Here is a 7,886-nt window from a genome sequence, read left to right as displayed (position 1 = left end):
GGTAAGGTTAGGTTAGGTTAGGTTAGGTTAGCATATGGATTAGCATACGGATTAGATGACGTCATCAGGTTGGTAACATCGAAGGCCACAAGGCTAAAGGTCAGGGTCGAATTTCAATGTCAGGGTCAAATTTCAAGGTCAAGGTCAAATTTCAAGGTCAAGGTATAATTTCAAGGTCAAGGTCAATGTTCAAGGTCATAGTTAAAGGTCAAGGTTGAATTTCAAGGTCAAAGTCAATGTTCAAGGTCGGCTCTTGAATCCTGCGCCTGTCCCAGAACCGGTATTTTCCATCTACTGTAACGGGACATTTTTTCGTGCGTACATGACTGATGAACGTAACAGGACACTTTTTCGTGTGTGCATGGCCGAAGGAAGTGACATAATCCAACATGGCTGATGAAGCGAAGCCTTAAGGTGGCTGGATCGGATCCCCGGATCACCCTCCGTCCTCCGGTGTCCTCATAAATACTTTATTTACCTACTTGAGTCTCTAAGTAGGGTGCAGGGGGAGCGGGCTAATGATCAGGGATGCTAAACATAGCAACAGGTTGTTGCTCCACAGGTTGTTGCTCTTTAATAACATGTGGTGGGGAGCCGGTGCTGTTCTTGGTATCTGCAGGTGACATCACAATTGGTTCATCTGGTCGGAGGTAGGTATCGCTGATGTCAGGCACTCTGGTGTTGTTTTTAAAATGAAATCCAATTGCGGTGGATTGGGCCTGAACCGAGGGGTACAAGCATCTTTGAGTTGGCATGCAGAGAACCTTAGCCACTATGCTAACAGCCCAGTTGTAGAAGAAATAAGCGTAGATGATATATGTGTTAAATATGAATTTTCTGTTATAGTTGATCATGAAGTATTTTTTAAAGAATAGTTATCCTCTATAATTTGCTTATTTTGTATTTTAAATATGGTTAAATGAGATCACACACTATAGTATTATACTAAAAAATGAATATCTCCTTAATGGCAAGCCATCCTTTCTTTTGCAGAGACGCAGGCATGTAGGAAAAGACATTAACTTCGAGGGAGGTGTGGATTATTTCTAATGCCCACGCAGCCCTGCACATGCGGGCTTAGATCACGCAACGAACTTAGCTTCGGAAAGCAAGGCATGGGGTTTTCAAACTCACACATACAACACGCAATAATTTACCAAAAATTATGGCATTTTCACTGCTCAAGCTAATGTAACATAGGCCTCGCGGCTATGAACTACTCAAGCCAGCAATAAAACATTTTAAAATTACTTGTACCTGACACGTTTTCACTAACCAGGTAAAAGTAATGTTCTTTTTTGGCCTTTCACTTGCACATATAATTGATAAGAAATGTTCCACATTGCCTCTTGTAGCAACAATCATCCGTGCAAGTTATATATTTTTATTCTGACTGGAGACTGAGCAGAATTACATTCTTATGCCAATAAGATATTTTTGTTTTGATGCCTTAGTGCTATAAGCATGCCATTCTGGTTCGTTAACCCCTAACCTAATTTTAACCCTCTTAAATAAACACAATCTGATCTACCCGATGTATACGAAAAATTTACAAAATTCTTTTACAAATCTTTGTCTTGTTCGCCCACACCGCTGTCATTGTCCGACATGTCTTCTCAGCCCATCCTGACCCTTCTTCCTCATCAGAAGCCACTTCAGCAGGTAACGTCTAGGCTATGTAGATGCACTGGATAAACACAGCCTGGTCCGGACGTGCTATTGTCACGTGGCCAGCAGAGTCCTGGAGGAGTTCTGTGGCAGCCTCCAACTCCTATTCGTTACATGGTGGACCTTTGCTGCATTGCTTCAGACATGTTGATTAGTGCTGCCATGGCCCAAAACAGAAGCAGAATGAGTTCGTTTAGACCAGCGTGGCAGCTTCGCTCTCCCATACTCTCGAATAAGATAAGAGGGCATGGGAAGTCACCTCCCCCAATCCACATCCCCGACTCTGAAGCGAGCCTGCCTCAGCCTCCTCAACCTCGTGCTGCAGCCAGCTGCTACACATGGAGAATTTACAGAGTTTACGTTAAGGCTAGGAACTTAATCCTCAAAGTTATTTCTGGATACTCTGACATGTGTTTTTAACTGGAAGACATTCAGTGACTACAGAGTCTCACATAATCTTCCATTAATGTCATTGAAGGTTACCAAAAAGACTTTAGCCTATGAATGTTCCAGGCATGTCGGATCATTTAAATTTACTGTACTATGTCATTAAAACGTTAAAGTGATAATGAAAATAGCAAAAATTAAAAATTTTACCAGCTCAATAAAAAGAGAGTTTGATTAAATAAAAATATATTTTGGGGTCCATGTCTTGTAATTATAGATAAAACATATAAAACATTTCACAACATAAATATGAGTATTTTGTAATAATAACTTTATATATTAAAATTAATGTATATTAAGAAAACAATGGAACCACTAAGATAAAGATCTGTCATTTATTCCTGTAAATATTCTACTGGTTTCACCGTGTGGTCCTGGTTATTCTTGATGAGACTTCTGCTGACATTCTCCGAGTGTTTCTGGTTATTTCTGAGAAAACAATACCATCATGTAATTTTTTTTGTACTGAGACAAGCAATTTTATTCAGTGTCTCGTTTGATTAGTAAATATCTGTTACTCAATCAACACTTAAAATATTTCTATCAGGTGGAATTCAAACAAAAAAAAATCCATTACCTACTCAGTTAAATAATATGCCTTGAGACAGCAGAGAAGCACTATCAAGTTAGATTTATTTCCTTCTCCTTGATGTCTATCGAACCCTTCCTTATCTTGCACCATGAGTGCACGCATTAAAAAAAAATCATCTCAACAAAATACGTGACGCCATCTGTTGGTGGAAATACGAACTACTTGCAACAAGTTTCTTGCATGAAATAAATTAACCCTTACTGACAAAAGATTAAAAATTCTATTTAAGTAATGGTTCCAAATTAAACTCTCAATAAACAACAACTATTAGTTTCAGAAACTTATACCTATCCCTGTTCGATGTCTGCAACTGTATCGAAAGGACACATGTGTAGGTTCTGCAGCAAGGAATTTATCTTGAGACAGAATGGTAGACAAAACGAGAACAATGACAATGTTAAAAACCCAATACGCAAATTGATAAGTTTCGTTTGCTGTAGTAAGTCGTTTACGCGTAGAGAGAGCTCAAAATACAAGACCTAACTTGTAACGCTAAGCCTGCTTACATGATAGAGGACAAAGATGCAGCTACTGTTATAAATAAGTGTGTTCCTGCTTTACATCAATCATTTTCCTTGTCTTGAACAATATTATGTTCATAGATCTCTTGATCTTGACAAAGAATATAAATCGAAGGAAGTTGAAGATTTATGGAAGATTAAAGACAATGAAAGTATCATTACCATGAAAAGGTTGAGAATAAATTCAAGATCCTCAGGAATTTTAAAAAATGATGGACTCTTCAAAAGGAAGCTTGGAGTCAATGAAGAAGCTTCGATGTCAAAGATTTATAATACAGTAATCTGGGTGAAGATGCTGACTTGTACGATGATAGTTCAGTGATTTTGAATATGGTGATAAGACCAAAGACTGTGATGAACCATCTAAATCTGGCTTGATCGAAAGCTTTAATGAAGTCCTGAGATAGAAACGATGGAAAAGGTGTGAGTAGTTTATAAAACGGGCTCCTGGGACAGGCTTCAGGCTGTGGTGTTGTGGCGTAGACCACCATCTTGGATTGTGACGTTTCGGCGGCCATCTTGGATGACAGCCTTTGACCTTGACCTTGACCCCAACCTTCAAAACAAGACAAAATTTTCAAAAATTTGCCAAAATTTGCCCAAACTTCGCAAAAATTTCCTTTTTTTTTTTTTTTTAGAAAAAATTCTGCTGAAAAATCTAAAAAATTAGATTATTCAAAAATTAGGATTTCGAAAACCTCAAAAGTCCTTTTGCCCTAGAAATAACACCAAATCTTAAAAGCGGCTTTAAAGTCCTAAGAGCAGCCGCTCGAAGCCGCCGAGGTCATGACTTTGAAAATTAGGATGCCATGGCAACCATTTTGAATTATGAAGTCACCGCTGCTATTTATGTTACGGCCGCCATCTTGAAAATCTTTATTTATTATCCGATTTTAATGAAATTTATAAAAAACTAATTAATCAAATTTTAACAAAAAACTTTAAATACGACTTACGTCATGGAGCTCGGAGTCCTCAATTCTAACCCAGTGAGGTCAAAATATAAAAAATGGCGACCGATCTTTCCTCTGTGGAAGCCGCTGGCAGACTGATCTCCCACCACTTATGTCAAGGTATATATCGTCAGATAGTATGATATCATGTCCGCCATCTTGAAAATCCATAATTTTAATGCTATAAAATCGGGAAAAATTTTAAAATTTAAAAAAGATAATTAATGAAATTATACTAAAAAAAACTAAAAAAACACCGCCATTGCACATATTGTTACGGTTTCCAACTTGGATTATATAATTGAAGAGGTGGATTCCAAAAGGGGCTAAGTCAAAAATGTACTTTTTCCAGGAAACAATTTTTTTGGTGTGAATGTGTATTTTGATAATGTCAAGCACAAAATCCACATAATGCTAATGTTTTACATTAAGAACATGTTCTCAGGCAGTTATTATGATTATGAGTTCAATATATTACCTGTAATTAGGTTAAGAAAACGGAAAATCAGTGACTTAGAGCTATTTGGAAAACTTGTCAGTGACTAAGAGCTTTTTGGAAAACTTGTCAGTGACTGAGGACTTTTTGAAAAACATGTAATTGAAGAATATTAGTCCTACCAGATTGACAGGCCTAAGTGTGATGTTTACATAATACTGAACAAAATATGTATGTAGACTTATGCATAGTACAAAACAAAAGCAACAATATGATCTTTAAAATGTGTCAAGTCTTTTGAGTGAACATTAAGGTTACAATGTTTAAAGGAATGGCTCTTCTTCATCATATAGTACAATATTGTTGTCGTTATCTCCTTCTACATTGTTAGTCAGAGCAGTTTGGTAAAACTGTCTTGCACATTGACTGAGTGAAACAAACTGCAGAAGTTTCTTCACATCTTGTCGCTTCTTTTCACTAATATGGTTTTCTGCTGGCGAAACAGGAACGTTTGTGTACGCTTCTTTTAATACTGTACGTGATTTAGTCACCTTGACTGTTGTTGGCAGACCACAATATGTGTTTTGAATGTCAATAGTAGTGTCATGCATTCTTGAGTAGATGAGAACACGTTGATCACGCATTTTAAAGGGAAGTCTTTTTACTATGGCCTTCTTTGAAGCTTCCATAAAGTTTGAGACCACCCAATCTATGCCTAACACATTTACTGTAGCACCCGTCGCAAATACCTTGTGATATTCACTAGGCTCTAATATTGTTTCTTTTTTCCGTAACTCCTTTTCAAATCTTCCAAATACTCGGTCAGGGGGCATATAGCTATGACCTCTGATTGGAAAGTAATGTTCCACTTTTGCAAAGGTTCTTGATTTGGCAACGTAGTTGAGTAAGAACATCATAACATTGGTGTTTTTATTTTGCCCACTGCAGGCATCTGAAAATAATCTCAGAGTCAAAAAGATTTTTGGTACATTTGCCAATTTTTTCTCAAGATTTTCCAAAAAATGACTCAATGCCGAACATACTTCATTAGAACCTCGACCACTTTTGTCTTCAGTCCAAGTGTACACAGATGTGTTGGAAGTGTTTTGTTGGTTTTCCATCAAAACAAACGTCAAATTGTACAGCCAGATTTGTCTGGCATAAAAGACCTCACCAATGCTTAATTTGGGCAGTGGTTGGTTTTGTTCCATGTCAAATGAAACACTTATTATATTGTTTTCTTGTTTCTTCATGATTTCATAAAAATTTTTAGCTCTAAGAGTATGTAGCCTATACTGAGTCATTAATCGAGCCTTTTCAGCAAGGTCACGTGACGTCTTGATTTGGTTCTTAGTCTTGTAACAAAATGAGCACACATCCGTCTTTGGGCTTCCGAAGCTGAGATTGAAGTTGTTTTGAAACACCTTGAAAAACTTAGATAATGAAGCAATTGGTTTGTTTTCTATTTTTTGGTTATCTTTCCACATTCGCCACAACTTTTTGATAGAAAGTTCAGGATTAAGATAACCACGAACACTTTTTCCTCGGCCATAATGGCTTTCATTGCATCTAAACGTTTTAATGTATGCAATCATTGAGTCTTTTATCGCAGTGTGTTTGGTATTTAACCTAGCCCCACCACGCCTTTCATGTGGGCATTCCCCATATACTTCCATGTGTTTGCTTAAGGTGTTTATTCTTTTACGAGAAAATCTCGTTACAGACAAAAACGTTTTGTTACATACATTTAGAATACGACCGCTTGTCTGTCGTATGAAATATTTAGTAACGGTACGGCTTCTAGGCTTATTTTTGTTTCTGGGCCTACGCTGTTTAGGCTCTTGTGCGACAATATACTTGAAAACAAAGCTATTCTGTTCAGCAGCTGTTTTGTGTTTATAGATTTTGTCATAAAATGCACTTATATCTGCTGTAGACAGCAAAGCAGCCTTACAACTATTACCACCTTCTTTATGCGTGCATGCAACCAAAGGAGCACCATGGGCCTCACTGCTGTTTCTGGCAAACTTTTTACGGTTTTTAACCCACTTATCTTCATTTCTTGCTCGTTTTCTACTTCGTGTACTACTTATATCTGTTACAGAACATGTGCTATCTTGTAGTTCACTTACATTCATTTTGGCATCTACTTATACATTAACTATTGACAAGACAAACCACCACAATAACAATAATAAACAGACATAACCTATATGCAGTACAAAACCATGACAATACTTTCACCATGTTTATGCATGCGCATATCGGTGCATGACTAACCAAGGCTTGTTTGGAAAACACTGCTGACTTAGGACGTTTTGGAAAGAAACCCAGATTTCACTACCGCATAACAGCTATAACTTAAGCGCTTTTGGAATACCTGTTACAGCCATAGATGCGAATAGTAAAAAGTTAGTTATTCCACATATAAACACAAAATCGCTAAAATGTGACTTAACCCCTTTTGGAATCCACCTCTTCAATTGTTGCATGTTTCGTTATGCCTGCAATCTTGGAAGAGTATGACGGAATTGTTACATTTTTCGTTATGGCTGCCATATTGGATTCTAGAACATTGCACTTTTTGTTACGACCGCAATCTTGAAAAGCCATAATTTTTATGCTAAAAATTTGAAAAAATTTCAAAAATTATAATTAAGTATTATTAATTAAATTTTAATAAAATAATATTTAAGGAACGCTTTTATGCCTTGAGTTTCTCGGTTCGAACCCGGTAAGAAGAAAAATAAAAAATGGCGACTGATCCTTCTTACTCGGTAGCCGCCGGAAGACTAACCTCCCACCACCAATACCATCAGCTGGTTTGACGCCATGTCCGCCATCTTGTTTTCGTCTGCTGGAGGCCACCATCTTGTTTTTGTCTACTAGAGTGTGCTACCAACGTATTAGTTTCAGTTTTACCCGCTAGAGTGCAGTAATTTTTTTTATTACTGTGGCACCCACCATCTTGAAATTGGGACGCCATTATTGGAAATTTGTATTTATTGACCTAGAAATTCGGGAAAAATTCAAATTTGTCAAAATATTTTACTTTTTTAAAATATTGACTCAATCCATGGATTCCTGTGAACGTTGTATATAAAGACATTTTGTAGTATATTTAGTATCAGCATTGCACCCGTGCGAAGCCGGGGCGGGTCGCTAGTAGTTACATATATTGTAATGTAAATAAAGTGACGTAAATTTGTGCTGTGCCGTGATAGCTTAGCCGAGACTGTTTTTCCAAGAGAGATATCCCTGATCCTGTG

Source organism: Bacillus rossius, chromosome 12, assembly GCF_032445375.1.
Source record: "Bacillus rossius redtenbacheri isolate Brsri chromosome 12, Brsri_v3, whole genome shotgun sequence".
NCBI lineage: Eukaryota > Metazoa > Arthropoda > Insecta > Phasmatodea > Bacillidae > Bacillus > Bacillus rossius.
The sequence above is the reverse complement of the archived record's forward strand: the minus strand, read 5'-3'. Positions refer to the sequence as shown.